The sequence below is a fragment of the Aegilops tauschii genome, chromosome 2 (assembly GCF_002575655.3).
Source record: "Aegilops tauschii subsp. strangulata cultivar AL8/78 chromosome 2, Aet v6.0, whole genome shotgun sequence".
Lineage (NCBI taxonomy): Eukaryota > Viridiplantae > Streptophyta > Magnoliopsida > Poales > Poaceae > Aegilops > Aegilops tauschii.
Window position 1 is genome coordinate 50,137,389 of NC_053036.3, and position 21,085 is coordinate 50,158,473.

Sequence of the window (21,085 nt, forward strand, 5' to 3'; positions counted from 1 at the left end):
CACCCACGGCGCGCGTGGTGGCTGCGGCTGCTCGGTGGCTGGCCTCCTTCCTCGGAGCTCGCCGCCGAGCGCCGCCACAGCCTCTCTCTCCGGCCACCGCAGCCGGCAAACAACGTCGGGCAAAGCCCGGCGAAGGCTGGCGGCGGCAGGATCCGTCCCGCGCACGTGGGTTTGGCCCTGCTGCCCCGTCCCCTCTTCCGCGACGGGGGGCGCCAGATCCGGCCTCGGGCCTCCTCTGGCCTGCTCCCCCGGCGTCGGCCGGCACCCTCCCTCTAGATCCGGCTAGCGCGCCGCGGCTGCGGGCTCTCGGGTGGTTCCCGTCCGGGCCTCGTTGCTGCTTCGGAGGCGACTGTTACCTTCTGGGCTGGGGGTGCGACCCGCTCTCCTGCTCCACGCCTTGCGCCGGCCTCCGCCGTCCCGTCCTCAACTGCTCGCCGTCGTCATCTGTCTGCCGGGCGCTCCGCACCCTGCCTTCCCGCAGATCCAAACTACCATGTCCTCCACCTCCGCCGCCGCCCGTTCTGTCATCGTCGTGCTCCTCCGCGCGGTCGCCAAACGAAGGTGGCGTCGCGGCTTCCTGCCTAGGGAGCCCTCCACCTCCTAGTTCCCCCGGTGGGTTGTCGCTGTCTTGTGGCTTTACCTGCAGGGGGCGCCGCGTCGGTGGTCCTCGCTGGTGGCCTTGGCGTCAAGGGTGCCTGCCGGCGTCGCTGCCGGTTGGATTCGCCTGGATCTGGGGCTGTCCATTCCAGCGCCGCCCAGCGCTATTGGCGGCTGCTCTGCGTCTCGTCGTGTGGAGGATGTGACCGGGGTTTGGGAGAAATCCATGGTCGGCCAACAGCAGTTGGTCGAGACAGCGGCGACGCTTCCCGTCGTTCCCATCTTGATGGTGTTGTCTTCATCCCCGGTCTTGTGATGTTTGGGGGGTGCTATGTGGAGTTCTATGCTTGGTGATGCCCTTCGACTACGCCGGTGGCACACAGGTGCCGTGGCGTCGTCTCGGCTCGGGTGACCGTTCGAATGTACCCCATGACACAGGTGGTGTCGCGGCGTTGTGCAGTCTTGGTTGCCCGGTGCTTTTCGATTGCGTCGACGGTGCAGTGTCATGGTTTAGTCTCAGCTCGCCGCCGCAGTTCGAGCGCCCGTGGTGCCCCTTGTTGTGATGTTTTGGGTGTGCTCTGTGGAGTTCTCTGCTTGGGGATGCCCTTTGGCTACGCCGGTGACACACAGGTGCCGTGGCGTCATCTCGGCCCGGGTGACCGTTCGAATGTACCCCATGGCACAGGTGGTGTCGCGTCGTTGTGCAGTCTTGGTTGCCCCGGTGCTTTTCGATTGCGTTGATGGTACAGTGTCGTGGTTTTGCCTGGGCTCGCCGGTGCAGTTCGAGCCCCCGTGGTGCCCCTTGTTTTGTTGTGTCCCCCCTCGCCATGTGTTTGCCTGTGTGTTATTTTGCTTTATTTCTTCTTCCTGTGCCCCCTGTACTTCTCTGGTTCACTTGAACCCTATCTTGTATTAGGCTGTAAAGCCTATAGGCAACAAATGAATACAATTCAGGTGGGGAGAATTCTTCTCCCCCAGGTGACAATTCAAAAAAAAATGCACTGTTAATTCAATTTTGTAAGAGAAAAGGCAAACACGCTAATTGAGCAGTTCTTATACCTAAGTGTGTACGCATCCACCAGGTAGGAAAAAAACGTTGGTTGGAAACTTGTCGTACGGTCATCACCGAATTTTTTCCCTTGGATGGCACCGTTCCAATGTTGTTATGCCATGCTGATGGACGCTTGGATGGACATGCTAATTTTTATACCAGTGTAACGCATGAACATATGTGCTAGTATAATTAAATGATTTTGTTTGGGAAAACACTTATTTGGACAATACTTATTCGATTTACAAATAAAATATGATTTTATTGGGCAAGCCAACGAGAGGTCCGGACGGACGACACGGGTGACGATTCAGATTTGCTAGCAGTCCCCCCCCCCCCTTGTCGCCGTGGGCCAAAGCCCATGTGGTCGACGACGGTCGACGGCGGTGGGGCTCCCGGTGGTTCCACGGCGCTTCACAAGTTGAGGCCGCGATGCCACATGCGCATCGGTGGCGGAAGTGTTTGGTGCGACGGCGGAGGTGCGAGGCGAGGCATCAGTGAGGTGTGTTCATACCGTCAACGGTGACAGGCAGCCATCTCTGATGCATCCTTGGCCTGCCAACAACCTCCGTTGGGTTTTTTGATCTGGGAGGATTTCTTCTTCAGTCCTCACTGTGGCGGCACCGGCCAACCACTCTAGTCGCAGATTGTCTCACACACGAATTTCGAGAACCCGTGGTGGTGGTGTTGTATGTTGGCCTTGCCCCAGGGAAGAAGGAACACACACGCACAGTAGAGGTAGAAGAACACACACGCAGACTTGGCACGCACACATCTTGTGCCTTTTCTTGTATTTCTTCTCACACTTTTTGCAACCGGTTACATGGCTTAAATAGCCGACTCACTTGACTATCACACAACCACTAACCCACGACCTGCGCGCACACACATGCATGGTCAAGCTCACAAACTGCTTGATCCACTAATCGCTCCCACTAGCCGGTATCTAGGCCACAAGTAACAGCGCCTCACACGGCCACACGATTCAGCCGGTGACCCACTCCTTTGCTGATTACTTGGTCCACAACTAAGCCTATCTAGCCGCTAGCTTTATCCATGCAAGTATGTGCGGCACTACTCTAACTAACTATGCACGCACTTAACTTGGCTACCATAGTAGCTTGCATGCACACACACGAACACATCCTTATGTGTGCTCACTGGCGCAGCTACTACTATATGCATGACCCAAAAACAAGAAATAATCTAAACCTAACACTAATAACAAGATTTGTTCCAACAATCACCTCCCTAATCTTGTTATTTTTATTCCTCTCTTGAAGCCCATGGTTGTCGATGTCGTCAGTGCAACACGTAGACGGCCACCAATGCCATCTTGTCACACCGATTGCCGCCGTCGCCGCTGGCCTCGATGAGAGGCGCACCTCCTACGCCTTCACCACATCTTCGTCGCCGGCGACACACCTTGTCGACGACTCCGACGTAGACGGCGAACTCCTTGCCACCGGTGGCGTGACTTACAGGGCATCATGTCCTCCTTCAGTTGTGTCGCAGCTTGACCTTGACGGAGAACCGGACCTCGACACACGAGGCACTCGCGGCAGCCACGCCACGTTGAACTCCACCCTGTTGGGGAACGTAGTAATTTCAAAAAAATTCCTACGAACACGCAAGATCATGGTGATGCATAGCAACGAGAGGGGAGAGTGTTGTCCACGTACCCTCGTAGACCGAAAGCGGAAGCGTTAACACAACGCGGTTGATGTAGTCGTACGTCTTCACGATCCGACCAATCAAGTACCGAACGTACGGCACCTCCGAGTTCAGCACACGTTCAGCTCGATGACGTCCCTCGAACTCCGATCCAGCCGAGTGTTGAGGGAGAGTTTCGTCAGCACGATGGCGTGGTGACGATGATGATGTTCTACCGACGCAGGGCTTCGCCTAAGCACCGCTACGATATTATCGAGGTGTAATATGGTGGAGGGGGGCACCGCACACGGCTAAGAGATCAATCGATCAATTGTTGTGTCTATGGGGTGCCCCCCTGCCCCCGTATATAAAGGAGCAAGGGGGAGGCCGGCCGGCCCTTGTTGGCGCGCCAGGAGGAGGAGTCCTCCTCCTAGTAGGAGTAGGACTCCCCTCTTTCCTACTCCTACTAGGAGGGGGAAATGAAGGGGGAGAGGGAGAAGGAAAGGGGGGCGCCGCCCCCCCTCTCCTAGTCCAATTCGGACCAGAGGGGGAGGGGGCGCGCGGCCCCTCCTGGCTGCCCCTCTCTCTCCACTAAGGCCCATAAGGCCCATTACTTCTCCCGGGGGGTTCCGGTAACCCTCCGGCACTCCGGTTTTCTCCGAAATCACCCAGAACATTTCTGGTGTCCGAATATAGTCATCCAATATATCAATCTTTATGTCTCGACCATTTCGAGACTCCTCGTCATGTCCGTGATCACATCCGGGACTCCGAACAACCTTCGGTACATCAAAACATATAAACTCATAATATAACTGTCATCGTAACGTTAAGCGTGCGGACCCTACGGGTTCGAGAACTATGTAGACATGACCGAGACACGTCTCCGGTCAATAACCAATAGCGGAACCTGGATGCTCATATTGGCTCCCACATATTCTACGAAGATCTTTATCGGTCAGACCGCATCACAACATACGTTGTTCCCTTTGTCATCGGTATGTTACTTGCCCGAGATTCGATCGTCGGTATCTCAATACCTAGTTCAATCTTGTTACCGGCAAGTCTCTTTGCTCGTTCCGTAATACATCATCTTGCAACAAACTCTTTAGTTGCAATGCTTGCAAGGCTTAAGTGATGTGCATTACCGAGAGGGACCATAGATACCTCTCCGACAATCGGAGTGACAAATCCTAATCTCGAAATACGCCAACCCAACAAGTACCTTCGGAGACACCTGTAGAGCACCTTTATAATCACCCAGTTACGTTGTGACGTTTGGTAGCACACAAAGTGTTCCTCCGGTAAACGGGAGTTGCATAATCTCATAGTCATAGGAACATGTATAAGCCATGAAGAAAGCAATAGCAACATACTAAACGATCGAGTGCTAAGCTAACGGAATGGGTCAAGTCAATCACATCATTCTCCTAATGATGTGATCCCATTAATCAAATGACAACTCATGTCTATGGCTAGGAAACATAACCATCTTTGATCAACGAGCTAGTCAAGTAGAGGCATACTAGTGACACTCTGTTTGTCTATGTATTCACACATGTATCATGTTTCCGGTCAATACAATTCTAGCATGAATAATAAACATTTATCATGATATAAGGAAATAAATAATAACTTTATTATTGCCTCTAGGGCATATTTCCTTCAGTCTCCCACTTGCACTAGAGTCAATAATCTAGATTACACAGTAATGATTCTTACACCCATGGAGCCTTGGTGCTGATCATGTTTTGCTCGTGGAAGAGGCTTAGTCAACGGGTCTGCAACATTCAGATCCGTATGTATCTTGCAAATTTCTATGTCTCCCATCTGGACTAAATCCTAGATGGAATTGAAGGGTCTTTTGATGTGCTTGGTTCTCTTGTGAAATCTGGATTCCTTTGCTAAGGCAATTGCACCAGTATTGTCACAAAAGATTTCCATTGGACCCGATGCACTAGGTATGACACCTAGATCGGATATGAACTCCGTCATCCAGACTCCTTCATTTGCTGCTTCCGAAGCAGCTATGTACTCCGCTTCACACGTAGATCCCGCCACGAAGCTTTGTTTAGAACTGCAGCAACTGACAGCTCCACCGTTCAATGTAAACACGTATCCAGTTTGCGATTTAGAATCGTCCGGATCTGTGAAAGCTTGCATCAACGTAACCATTTACGATGAGCTCTTTGTCACCTCCATAAACGAGAAACATATCCTTAGTCCTTTTCAGGTACTTCAGGATGTTCTTGACCGCTGTCCAGTGATCCACTCCTGGATTACTTTGGTACCTTCCTGCTAGACTTATAGCAAGGCATACATCAGGTCTGGTACACAGCATTGCATACATGATAGAGCCTATGGCTGAAGCATAGGGAACATCTTTCATCTTCTCTCTATCTTCTGAAGTGGTCGGGCATTGAGTCTTACTCAATTTCACACCTTGTAACACAGGCAAGAACCCTTTCTTTGCTTGATCCATTTTGAACTTTTTCAAAACTTTGTCAAGGTATGTGCTTTGTGAAAGTCCAATTAAGCGTCTTGATCTATCTCTATAAATCTTGATGCCCAATATATACGCAGCTTCACCAAGGTCTTTCATTGAAAAACTCTTATTCAAGTATCCCTTTATGCTATCCAGAAATTCTATATCATTTCCAATCAACAATATGTCATCCACATATAATATCAGAAATGCTACAGAGCTCCCACTCACTTTCTTGTAAATACAGGCTTCTCCAAAAGTCTGTATAAAACCAAATGCTTTGATCACACTATCAAAGCGTTTATTCCAACTTCGAGAGGCTTGCACCAGTCCATAAATGGATCGCTGGAGCTTGCACACTTTGTTAGCTTCCTTTGGACGACAAAACCTTCCGGTTGCATCATATACAACTCTTCTTCCAGAAATCCATTCAGGAATGCAGTTTTGACATCCATTTGCCAAATTTCATAATCATAAAATGCGGCAATTGCTAACATGATTCGGACAGACTTAAGCATCGCTACGGGTGAGAAGGTCTCATCGTAGTCAATCCCTTGAACTTGTCGAAAACCTTTCGCAACAAGTCGAGCTTTATAGACAATAACATTACCGTCAGCGTCAGTCTTCTTCTTGAAGATCCATTTATTTTCAATGGCTTGCCGATCATCGGGCAAGTCAACCAAAGTCCATACTTTGTTCTCATACATGGATCCCATCTCGGATTTCATGGCCTCAAGCCATTTTGCGGAATCTGGGCTCACCATCGCTTCTTCATAGTTCGTAGGTTCGTCATGGTCTAGTAACATAACCTCCAGAACAGGATTACCGTACCACTCTGGTGCGGATCTTACTCTGGTTGATCTACGAGGTTCAGTAATAACTTGATCTGAAGTTTCATGATCATCATCATTAACTTCCTCACTAATTGGCGTAGGTGTCGCAGAAACTGGTTTCTGTGATGAACTACTTTCCAATAAGGGAGCAGGTACAGTTACCTCATCAAGTTCTACTTTCCTCCCACTCACTTCTTTCGAGAGAAACTCCTTCTCCAGAAAATTTCTGAATTTTGCAACAAAAGTTTTGCCTTCGGATTCTGTGATAGAAGGTGTACCCAACAGTCTCCTTTGGGTATCCTATGAAGACACATTTCTCCGATTTGGGTTCGAGCTTATCAGGTTGAAGTTTTTTCACATAAGCATCGCAGCCCCAAACTTTAAGAAACGACAACTTTGGTTTCTTGCTAAACCATAGTTCATAAGGCGTCGTCTCAACGGATTTTGATGGTGCCCTATTTAACGTGAATGCAGCCGTCTCTAAAGCATAACCCCAAAATGATAGCGGTAAATCAGTGAGAGACATCATAGATCGCACCATATCTAGTAAAGTACGATTACGACGTTCGGACACACCATTACGCTGTGGTGTTCCGGGTGGCGTGAGTTGCGAAACTATTCTGCATTGTTTCAAATAAAGACCAAACTCATAACTCAAATATTCTCCTCCACGATCAGATCGTAGAAATTTTATTTTCTTGTTACGATGATTTTCAACTTCACTCTGAAATTCTTTGAACTTTTCAAATGTTTCAGACTTATGTTTCATTAAGTAGATATACCCATATCTGCTCAAATCATCAGTGAAGGTGAGAAAATAACGATATCCGCCACCAGCCTCAGTATTCATCGGACCACATACATCTGTATGTATGATTTCCAACAAATCTGTCGCTCTCTCCATAGTTCCGGAGAACGGTGTTTTAGTCATCTTGCCCATGAGGCACGGTTCGCAAGTACCAATTGATTCATAATCAAGGGGTTCCAAAAGTCCATTAGTATGGAGTTTCTTCATGCGCTTTACACCGATATGACCTAAACGGCAGTGCCACAAATAAGTTGCACTATCATTATCAACTCTGCATCTTTTGGCTTCAATATTATGAATATGTGTATCACTACTATCGAGATTCAACAAAAATAGACCACTCTTCAAGGGTGCATGACCATAAAAGATATTACTCATATAAATCGAACAACCATTATTCTGTGATTTAAATGAATAGCCGTCTCGCATCAAACAAGATCCAGATATAATGTTCATGCTTAACGCTGGCACCAAATAACAATTATTTAGGTCTAAAACTAATCCTGAAGGTAGATGTAGAGGTAGCGTGCCGACCGCGATCACATCGACTTTGGAACCATTTCCCACGCGCATCGTCACCTCGTCCTTAGCCAATCTTCGCTTAATCCGTAGCCCCTGTTTCAAGTTGCAAATATTAGCAACAGAACCAGTATCAAATACCCAGGTGTTACTGCGAGCATTAGTAAGGTACACATCAATAACATGTATATCACATATACCTTTGTTCACCTTGCCATCCTTCTTATCCGCCAAATACTTGGGGCAGTTCCGCTTCCAGTGACCAGTCTGCTTGCAGTAGAAGCACTCAGTCTCAGGCTTAGGTCCAGACTTGGGTTTCTTCTCCTGAGCAACAACTTGTTTGCTATTCTTCTTGAAGTTCCCCTTCTTCTTCCCTTTACCCTTTTTCTTGAAACTAGTGGTCTTATTGACCATCAACACTTGATGCTCCTTTTTGATTTCTACCTCCGCAGCCTTTAGCATTGCGAAGAGCTCGGGAATCGTCTTATCCATCCCTTGCATATTATAGTTCATCACGAAGCTCTTGTAGCTTGGTGGAAGTGATTGAAGAATTCTATCAATGACGCTATCATCCAGAAGATTAACTCCCAGTTGAATCAAGTGATTGTTCTACCCAGACATTTTGAGTATATGCTCACTGACAGAACTATTCTCTTCCATCTTGCAGCTGTAGAACTTATTGGAGACTTCATATCTCTCAATCCGGGCATTTGCTTGAAATATTAACTTCAACTCCTGGAACATCTCATATGCTCCATGACATTCAAAACGTCGTTGAAGAGCCGGTTCTAAGCCGTAAAGCATGGCACACTGAACTATCGAGTAGTCATCAGCTTTGCTCTGCGAGACGTTCATAACATCTGGTGTTGCTCCTGCAGCAGGCCTGGCACCCAGCGGTGCTTCCAGGACGTAATTCTTCTGTGCAGCAATGAGGATAATCCTCAAGTTACGGACCCAGTCCGTGTAATTGCTACCATCATCTTTCAACTTTGCTTTCTCAAGGAACGCATTAAAATTCAACGGAACAACAGCACGGGCCATCTATCTACAATTAACATAGACAAGCAAAATACTATCAGGTACTAAGTTCATGATAAATTCAAGTTCAATTAATCATATTACTTAAGAACTCCCACTTAGATAGACATCCCTCTAATCCTCTAAGTGATCACGTGATCCATATCAACTAAACCATGTCCGATCATCACGTGAGATGGAGTAGTTTCAACGGTGAACATCACTATGTTGATCATATCTACTATATGATTCACGCTCGACCTTTCGGTTTCCGTGTTCCGAGGCCATATCTGTTATATGCCAGGCTCGTCAAGTTTAACCTGAGTATTCCGCGTGTGCAACTGTTTTGCACCCGTTGTATTTGAACATAGAGCTTATCACACCCGATCATCACGTGGTGTCTCAGCACGAAGAACTTTCGCAACGGTGCAGACTCAGGGAGAACAGTTATACTTTGATAATTTAGTGAGGGATCATCTTATAATGCTACCGTCAATCAAAGCAAGATAAGATGCATAAAAGATAAACATCACATGCAATCAATATAAGTGATATGATATGGCCATCATCATCTTGTGCTTGTGATCTCCATCTCTGAAGCACCGTCATGATCACCATCGTCATCGGCGTGACAGCTTGATCTCCATCGAAGCATCGTTGTCGTCTCGCCAATCTTATTCTTCTACGACTATCACTACCGCTTAGTGATAAAGTAAAGCATTACAGGGCGATTGCATTGCACACAATAAAGCGACAACCATATGGCTCCTGCCAGTTGCCGATAACTCGGTTACAAAACATGATCATCTCATACAATAAATTTAGCATCATGCTTTGACCATATCACATCACAACATGCCCTGCAAAAACAAGTTAGACGTCCTCTACTTTGTTGTTGCAAGTCTTACCTTCGCATCAAAACCACAACGATAGTTTGTCAAGTTGGTGCTGTTTTAACCTTCGCAAGGACCGGTCGTAGCCACACTCGGTTCAACTAAAGTGAGAGGGACAGACACCCGCCGGTCACCTTTAAGCAACGAGTGCTCGCAACGGTGAAACCAGTCTCGCGTAAGCGTACGCGTAATGTCGGTCCGGGCCGCTTCATCTCACAATACCGTCGAACCAAAGTATGACATGTTGATAAGCAGTATGACTTATATCGCCCACAACTCACTTGTGTTCTACTCGTGCATAACATCAACGCATAAAACCAGGCTCGGATGCCACTGTTGGGGAACGTAGTAATTTCAAAAAAATTCCTACGAACACGCAAGATCATGGTGATGCATAGCAACGAGAGGGGAGAGTGTTGTCCACGTACCCTCGTAGACCGAAAGTGGAAGCGTTAACACAACGCGGTTGATGTAGTCGTACGTCTTCACGATCCGACCGATCAAGTACCGAACGTACGGCACCTCCGAGTTCAGCACACGTTCAGCTCGATGACGTCCCTCGAACTCCGATCCAGCCGAGTGTTGAGGGAGAGTTTCGTCAGCACGACGGCGTGGTGACGATGATGATGTTCTACCGACGCAGGGCTTCGCCTAAGCACCGCTATGATATTATCGAGGTGTAATATGGTGGAGGGGGGCACCGCACACGGCTAAGAGATCAATCGATCAATTGTTGTGTCTATGGGGTGCCCCCCTGCCCCCGTATATAAAGGAGCAAGGGGGAGGCCGGCCGGCCCTTGTTGGTGCGCCAGGAGGAGTCCTCCTCCTAGTAGGAGTAGGACTCCCCTCTTTCCTACTCCTACTAGGAGGGGGAAAGGAAGGGGGACAGGGAGAAGGAAAGGGGGGCGCCGCCCCCCCTCTCCTAGTCCAATTCGGACCAGAGGGGGAGGGGGCGCGCGGCCCCTCCTGGCTGCCCCTCTCTCTCTCCACTAAGGCCCATAAAGCCCATTACTTCTCCGGGGGGTTCCGGTAACCCTCCGGCACTCCGGTTTTCTCCGAAATCACCCGGAACATTTCCGGTGTCCGAATATAGTCGTCCAATATATCAATCTTTATGTCTCGACCATTTCGAGACTCCTCGTCATGTCCGTGATCACATCCGGGACTCCGAACAACCTTCGGTACATCAAAACATATAAACTCATAATATAACTGTCATCGTAACGTTAAGCGTGCGGACCCTACGGGTTCGAGAACTATGTAGACATGACCGAGACACGTCTCCGGTCAATAACCAATAGCGGAACCTGGATGCTCATATTGGCTCCCACATATTCTACGAAGATCTTTATCGGTTAGACCGCATAACAACATACGTTGTTCCCTTTGTCATCGGTATGTTACTTGCCCGAGATTCGATCGTCGGTATCTCAATACCTAGTTCAATCTCGTTAGCGGCAAGTCTCTTTACTCGTTCCGTAATACATCATCTTGCAACAAACTCTTTAGTTGCAATGCTTGCAAGGCTTAAGTGATGTGCATTACCGAGAGGTCCCAGAGATACCTCTCCGACAATCGGAGTGACAAATCCTAATCTCGAAATACGCCAACCCAACAAGTACCTTCGGAGACACCTGTAGAGCACCTTTATAATCACCCAGTTACGTTGTGACGTTTGGTAGCACACAAAGTGTTCCTTCGGTAAACGGGAGTTGCATAATCTCATAGTCATAGGAACATGTATAAGTCATAAGGAAAGCAATAGCAACATACTAAACGATCGAGTGCTAAGCTAACGGAATGGGTCAAGTCAATCACATCATTCTCCTAATGATGTGATCCCGTTAATCAAATGACAACTCATGTCTATGGCTAGGAAACATAACCATCTTTGATCAATGAGCTAGTCAAGTAGAGGCATACTAGTGACACTCTGTTTGTCTATGTATTCACACATGTATCATGTTTCCGGTCAATACAATTCCAGCATCAATAATAAACATTTATCATGATATAACAAAATAAATAATAACTTTATTATTGCCTCTAGGGCATATTTCCTTCACACCCATGCCGTATGGGCGAGGTTGAGACCCTCCGGCGACCCGGCGAGCGCGGCGGAGTGCGCGATCCTTCTCCGGCCATGGCTCTGATACCAAATGTTGGCCTTGCCCAAGGGAAGAAGGAAAACACACGCACAGTAGAGGTAGAAGAACACACACGCAGACTTGGCACGCACAAATCTTGTGCCTTTTCTTGTATTTCTTCTCACACTTTTTGCAACCGGTTACATGGCTTAAATAGCCGACTCACTTGACTATCACAAGCCACTAACCCACGACCTGCGCACACACACATGCATGGTCAAGCTCACAAACTGCTTGATCCACTAATCGCTCCCACTAGCCAGTATCTAGGCCGCAAGTAACAGCGCCTCACACGGCCACACGATTCAGCCGGTGACCCACTCCTTTACTGATTACTTAGTCCACAACTAAGCCTATCTAACCGCTAGCTTTATCCATGCAAGTATGTGCGGCACTACTCTAACTAACTATGCATGCACTTAACTTGGCTACCATAGTAGCTTGCATGCACACACACGAACACATCTTTATGTGTGCTCACTGCTGCAGCTACTACTACATGCATGACTCAAAAACAAGAAATAATCTAAACCTAGCACTAATAACAAGATTTGTTCCAACAATCACCTCCCTAATCTTGTTATTTTTATTCCTCTCTTGAAGCCCATGGTTGTCGATGTCGTGAGTGCAACACGTAGACGGCCACCAATGCCATCTTGTCACACCGATTGCCGCCGTCGCCGCTGGCCTCGATGAGAGGCGCACCTCCTACGCCTTCACCACATCTTCGTCGCCGGCGAAACACCTTGTCGACGACTCCGACGTAGACGGCGAACTCCTTGCCACCGGTGGCGCGACTTACCGGGCAGCATGTCCTCCTTCAGTTGTGTCGCAGCTTGACCTTGACGGAGAACCGGACCTCGACACACGAGGCACTCGCGGCAGCCACGCCACGTCGAACTCCACCCATGCCGTATGGGCGAGGTTGAGACCCTCCGGCGACCCGGCGAGCGCGGCGGAGTGCGCGATCCTTCTCCGGCCATGGCTCTGATACCAAATGGTGGTCTTGCCCCAGGGAAGAAGGAACACACACGCACAGTAGAGGTAGAAGAACACACACGCAGACTTGGCACGCACACATCTTGTGCCTTTTCTTGTATTTCTTCTCACACTTTTTGCAACCGGTTACATGGCTTAAATAGCCGACTCACTTGACTATCACACAGCCACTAACCCACGACCTGCGCACACACACATGCATGGTCAAGCTCACAAACTGCTTGATCCAATAATCGCTCCCACTAGCCGGAATCTAGGCCGCAAGTAACAGCGCCTCACACGGCCACACGATTCAGCTGATGACCCACTCCTTTGTTGATTACTTGGTCCACAACTAAGCCTATCTAGCCGCTAGCTTTATCCATGCAAGTATGTGCGGCACTACTCTAAATAACTATGCACGCACTTAACTTGGCTACCATAGTAGCTTGCATGCACACACACGAACATATCTTTATGTGTACTCACTGCCACAGCTACTACTACATGCATGACTCAAAAACAAGAAATAATCTAAACCTAACACTAATAACAAGATTTGTTCCAACATTGTATGCCAGCCTGGAGGTCACATCCTCTGGCATACATTCACTTGAATATGAGAATACCAAACGAACACTTTAGTACATTTACTGGACCAAAGTGTTCAGATATTACAACAATAGCGAGACGGGCAGACGTAGTGCATAATTATCTGTACATTACTTAGAAGTAACATGCCTCAATCAGAGTAGTAGAACTAAGCGGAAGCGGAAGCGTAAACAGTAACGGGACTCCAAATACACTGGGAAGCTCCTGGGACACAGCCTAGTCAATGAATTCAATGGCATCTCCACAAGCATAGAGGTCATACTAGTCATCTAACCAAAATCAACAAATCAGGTGAGTACATTGATGTACTCGCAAGCAAGATTGTCAAAATCGTGATTCTATTGTACGATTCTACGACTTTACGATCCAAACCAATCACTCTGATTCTATGATTTTGGTTAGCAGAATCTACGTTTGTACTATTCTAATAGTTAAGATTCTATGATTTACGACCCTACCATCGTAGCTCTGACTCGATTCAAAATCACGATTCTCACAAGCTTGCCCGCAAGCAAATGAAACCAAGCAACGAGATATCGGTTGAATCCAAAAAAAAATTCCATCGCAAAATAAAAAAAGGATCCAAAATCCAAATTAAATTAACGTAAACCTCAAATCCAAATAAGGGCAAGGTATAAGAAGCAAAGAGTATCACCAACCAGATCAAGTGATATGGGGCACAACTCAGTACATAATTTAACCAGAAAGCCCATATCAACATAAGTAAATATCACCAAGAGGGGGTACCGAGACGTGCCTCCTGATGAGTCCTCAATGTGTGATGTTTTTAGCCTCTATTTTGTGCCTACCTGGTAGGCTTTATGGTATTTTACTGCGTTCGCGCATGTCTTTTTTCGGTTTTCCTGAGCATATGCCTTTTGAAATAAGTGGAAACTATGGAAGAAACTCAGGGAAATTATGGTGGAATCACGTCAATTAACGTGATTATCATTTACCATAAGAAAATAAAGCATTTGAAGGAAATTTGTGCTTGGGCAGGGTTCCAGAGCGCAAAACGGACAATGGTACGTGCTCGTACCAGCTATCGTCGCCGCCTCATGGTCGACTACTTCTGCCCCGTAGAATTGGATCGTGGATCAGAGGGAGAGAGACTCTAGAAACACATCCATAACACATAACCCTAGCCTCCGGAAGGCATTCGGAGGGGGAATTCATCCAAGGACTTCGCCACCACCACGCTACATCAACGGGCATCATCACCATTACCATCTCATCCCTACCCATTTCTAATACATTAGTTGGAGTGGATTCAATCTTGTATTACTTTTGTGAACTCATCATGATCATCATAATTCATCTCGTAACGTTTGTGCCCTTGATGTGCGAGTAGTTTCCCTAGTTCTCGGGGATACGGAGGAATCCTAGTGTGTAATAGACCGTTTGGTATTAGGATTTAATATCCTCTTTATATGTTTATGTTAATAGTCACCTTATGTTGGGTGAAGTCGACCATCCAACATATGACAATTTTGGATGGAAGATTCGAGACGGCTGGTTGCGGAGGTAGGTTAGTGACATGGACTATTTTCCTTCATCTATGATTGTTGCAGCAGATGGTAAACGGCGACCGCTTTTAATTGCGTCCACAGGGGAAGACCCCTTAATTATCATTCGGTAACCGGAGTGAGGATGAATGGTATTGGCGTATGTGATATGGAGTTGTCGCGTATATGCACGTATCTGTACATGCCTCCGCTCACATATAGAAACATATGAAGTGGCTTAGGAATCCACGTAGCATTATGCCTAGGCATCGGTCGTATAGACACATACTAGTGGGGAATCCGGACTCCCTGGGAATGCTTTAGTCCTGAATTTACAGCTTGCCAGTTTCAGACGACTGCATACGGCTCTATAAATAAACTTCAAAAGAGAGATTCAAATTAAAAACCTCTGGGGATTGGATAAGTAAAATCATTTGTTTCAACGTTGCATGACTATATTAAACATCTGAAACACAGACAACAGTGCATTTATCTCAATCAAGTTTGATGCTGCAAATTTCCCTAAACTCCACTATTTCAAAGCAGCGCATGAACCATTATCGCAAACCACTGCTGAGAACAAGTGATTGAATGCTGAAATATATCACAAATAATACAGTCAAGCTCTATAAAATGATCTATTTTTTCAGATATAAGGACCAGAAACAAGGTGGAATGATGGCTCGTCACAACAAAAACCTTATATCTCACTTATTGCGATGTATAAGGTCCGCTCTTATGCATGGGTATTGGCTCAATAAAGCCAAATATTTCTTTCTTGTGGTATTTTTTGATTTTTCTATTTTTCTATTTTTTTTCCTATTTCACATGTCTTTTTCTTATGAAATACCTTCAGGAACACATAATATCTTTTCCACTATGTTGAAACTTATATTTTACAAAAAATAGTAAAAGTAGATAATTTTCATATTTTATAAAAATTGTACCAATTAGCGGGCACGTCTAACCAAGCCGTGTTTGCCGCGAGACCCTGTCCCACAAATAACGTACGGGATACTCACCTATCACGCACCCAAGCGCCATCCTAGTGGGCTAGACAATTTGTACGGTTATATTAATTCGGGTACAAGCGTCTGGTCCGAACGGTTTATAGACTGCTTTTGAAAGCTAGCGAGAAAATGATACAGATTTAAAAAAAAGTGCGTGAGCTCAAAATATGTTCTGACTTTCCAAAACAATGTTGTCAAATACAAAAAAATGTTCATGAATTCAAAAAATGATTGCAAATTCGATTTTTTCAGTAAATTTTTTAAATGTTCCAAAATTCAAATAATATTCACACACAAAATCTGATTTCAAAAAATGATTCGAATAAGAAAAGTAATAGTATCTTACTGATTTTGAAATTTCAAAAAATGTTCACGATTTTTTTAAATTCCCTATTTAGAAAATGCTCATGAAATTTAATAATTCTTCTGAATTTAAAAATCTTAAAGAATTTGATAATTATTCCTGCTTTTAAAAAATTATGCACGTCTGATAAATCTCCTCCGATTTGTTTTGTCTAGATATTAAATTGATAAAAGAATTCAAAACAGAAAATGAAAACTAAGGAAAACTAAGAAAAAGGCGGGAAAATAGAGAAAATGGAATCTAAATGGTCTGGCACAAAGCTGAAGGAAATATGACCTAGAGGCAATTTAAAGTTATTATTTATTACTTATTCTCATGATAAAAGTTTATTATTCATGCTAGAATTGTATTAGCCGGAAACGTAATACATGTGTGAATACATAGGCAAACAGAGTGTCACTAGTATGCCTCTACTTGACTAGCTCGTTGATCAAAGATGGTTATGCTTCCTAGCCATAGACATGAGTTGTCATTTGATTAACGGGATCACATCATTAGGAGAATGATGTGATTGACTTGACCCATTTCGTTAGCTTAGCACTTGATCGTTTAGTATGTTGCTATTGCTTTCTTCATGACTTATACATGTTCCTATGACTATGAGATTATGCAACTCCCGTTTACCGGAGGAACACTTTGTGTGCTACCAAACGTCACAACGTAACTGGGTGATTATAAAGGTGCTCTACAGGTGTCTCCGAAGGTACTTGTTGGGTTGGCGTATTTTGAGATTAGGATTTGTCACTCCGATTGTCGGAGAGGTATCTCTGGGCCCACTCGGTAATGCACATCACTTAAGCCTTGCAAGCATTGCAACTAATGAGTTAGTTGCGGGATGATGTATTACGGAACGAGTAAAGAGACTTGCCGGTAACGAGATTGAACTAGGTATTGAGATACCGACGATCGAATCTCGGGCAAGTAACATACCGATGACAAAGGGAACAACGTATGTCGTTATGCGGTCTGACCGATAAAGATCTTCGTAGAATATGTGGGAGCCAATATGAGCATCCAGGTTCCGCTATTGGTTATTGACCGGAGATGTGTCTCGGTCATGTCTACATAGTTCTCGAACCCGTAGGGTCCGCACGCTTAACGTTTCGATGACAGTTATATTATGAGTTTATGAGTTTTGATGTACCGAAGGTTGTTCGGAGTCCCGGATTTGATCACGGACATGACGAGGAGTCTCAAAATGGTCGAGACATGAAGAATGATATATTGGAAGCCTATATTTGGATATCGGAAGTGTTCCGGGTGAAATCGGGATTTTACCGGAGTACCGGAGGGGTTACCGGAACCCCCCGGGGGTTAATGGGCCATAGTGGGCCTTAGTGGAGAAGAGGAGAGGCGGCCAGGGAAAGGGCCGGGCGCCCCTCCCCACTAGTCCGAATAGGACAAGGAGAAGGGGGGGGGGCCTTTCCTTCTTCTCCTCCACCTCTTTCCCCCTCTTTTCCTAATCCAACAAGGAAAAGGGAGGGAGTCCTACTCCCGGTGGGAGTAGAACTCCTCCTGGCGCGCCCCCTCCTGGCCGGCCGCACCTCCCCCCTTGCTCCTTTATATACGGGGGAAGGGGGCAACCTAGAGACACAACAATTGATCGTTTGATCTTTTAGCCGTGTGCAGTGCCCCCCTCCACCATAGTCCACCTCGATAATACTGTAGCGATGCTTAGTCGAAGCCCTGCGTCGGTAGGACATCATCATCGTCACCACGCCGTCGTGCTGACGAAACTCTCCCTCAACACTTGGCTGGATCGGAGTTCAAGGGACGTCATCGGGCTGAACGTGTGCTGAACTCGGAGGTGCCGTGCGTCCGGTACTTGATCGGTCGAATCGTGAAGACGTGCGATTACATCAACCGCGTTGTGCTAACGCTTCCGCTTTCGGTCTACGAGGGTACGTGGACAACACTCTCCCCTCTCATTGCTATGCATCACCATGATCTTGCGTGTGCGTAGGAATTTTTTTGAAATTACTACGTTCCCCAACAAAAGCAGCCAGAGCGACCCACCCGACTGCGCGTTTGATCGCGGCTCGCCTCAAGAACGCCTTAAATGGGCCATCCATATTGACTTTCATATATTTCATTCGTTTGTTTTCAAAAGTATTGTGAATACATATATTCCGACGGACTTAATGTGCGTCACTCAGATGTTTGTGGGGACGAGGTCACTAATACAGTAATGAGAATTATGCGGGGTGAGGAAAGCCGAGAGGTAATAAATGAGACTATTTTGGTCTTGATTCCTAAGGTAAAAAATCCTACTTAGCTATCTCAGTTTAGGCCAATAAGTCTTTGTAATGTCCTTTATAAAATTGCCTCTAAAGTGATCTCAAACCGATTGAAACAAATACTCCCTGACATTATCTCTGAGGAACAATGAGCCTTTGTTTCGGGTCGCCTTATTACGGGTAATATCATCACAACATACGAGTGCTTACATTTTATGAAAAGGAATAAGGCAAAGAGGAATAGATTTTGTGCACTGAAATTGGATATGATGAAAGCGTATGACCATGTTGAGCGTATCTGGAAGCTATCATGACCAAGATGGGGTTTGCATCTTCATGGGTCTCTCTGATTATGAAGATGGTTAGCTCAGTGAATTTTTCTGTTTTGTTCAATGGGGAAAAGCTGGAGGGATTCAAGCCGGCACGGGAAATCTGGCAGGGGGACCCAATATCTCCTTACCTGTTCTTGCTTGCAGTGGAGGACCTTTCGTGCCTCTTTAAAAAGTAAGAATGAATCATTGCACATTAGTGGAATCAAAGTGGTGTCGTCGGCTCCGCCGATTAACCACTTACTTTTCGCTGATGATAGCCTATTGTTTGTAAAGGCCAGTATTGATGGAGCTAATGAGTTGTCCTCTCTTATGGATTCATATTGTAATGCTTTAAGTCAAAAGGTAAATCTATCAAGTCTTCTGTTTTCTTCAGTTAAGGTTGTTGTTGTTCTACCAACCTCAAACTAGAAGTGAAAAATGCTCTAAATGTTCCAAATGAGTCTTTCTATCAAAGATATTTGGGGATGCCATCTGATGTTGGAAACTCAAAGAATGGGGCTTTTAAGTTCTTAAAGGACAGAGTTTGGAATAAGGTGAAAGGTTGGTTGGAGGAAATTTTGTCTGTTGGCGGGACAGATGTGCTTATTAAATCCATAGCCCATACGGTACCGGTTTACTCTATGGCATGCTTCAAACTCCCACATGGCCTCTGCGATCATATCAATTCACTGATTCGCAAATTCTGGTGGGGCAGTAAGGAGGGCCAAAGGTGTTGGAAATATGCCCTAGAGGCAATAATAAATGGTTATTATTATATTTCTTTGTTCATGATAATTGTCTATTATTCATGCTATAATTGTATTGTCCGGAAATCGTAATACATGTGTGAATACATAGACCACAAAGTGTCCCTAGTAAGCCTCTAGTTGACTAGCTCGTTAATCAACAGATAGTCATGGTTTCCTGACTATGGACATTGGATGTCATTGATAACGGGATCACATCATTAGGAGAATGATGTGATGGACAAGACCCAATCCTAAGCATAGCATAAAAGATCGTGTAGTTTCGTTTGCTATAGCTTTTCCAATGTCAAGTATCTTTTCCTTAGACCATGAGATCGTGCAACTCCCAGATACCATAAGAGTGCTTTGGGTGTGCCAAACGTCACAACGTAACTGGGTGACTATAAAGGTGCACTATGGGTATCTCCGAAAGTGTCTGTTGGGTTGGCACGGATCGAGACTGGGATTTGTCACTCCGTATGACGGAGAGGTATCTCTGGGCCCACTCGGTAATGCATCATCATAATGAGCTCAATGTGACTAAGGCGTTAGTCACGGGATCATGCATTGCGGTACGAGTAAAGAGACTTGCCGGTAACAAGATTGAACAAGGTATTGGGATACCGACGATCGAATCTCGGGCAAGTAACATACCGATTGACAAAGGGAATTGTATACGGGATTGATTGAATCCTCGACACCGTGGTTCATCCGATGAGGTCATCGTGGAACATGTGGAAGCCAACATGGGTATCCAGATCCCGCTGATGGTTATTGACCGGAGAGGCGTCTCGGTCATGTCTGCATGTCTCCCGAACCCGTAAGGTCTACACACTTAAGGTTCGGTGACGATAGGGTTGTAGAGATATATGTATGCGGAAACCCGAAAGTTGTCCGGAGTCCCGGATGAGATCCCGGACGTCACGAGAGGTTCCGGAATGGTCCGGAGGTGAAGAATTATATATAGGAAGTCCAGTTTCGGCCATCGGGAAAGTTTCGGGGGTTACCGGTATTGTACCGGGACCACCGGAAGGGTCCCGGGGGTCCACCGGGTGGGGACACCTATCCCGGAGGGCCCTGTGAGCTGAAAGTGGAAGGGAACCAGCCCTTAGTGGGCTGGGGCGCCCCCCTTGGGCCTCCCCCCATACGCCTAGGGTTGGGAACCCTAGGGGGGAGTTCCCCCTTGCCTTGTGGGGCAAGGCACCCCTTCCCCCCACTTGGCCGCCCCCCCCCCCCCTTGGATCTGATCTCCAGGGCCGGCGCCCCCCCCCCCAGGGGCCTATATAAAAGGAGGAGGGAGGGCAGCACAGAACAGCCTT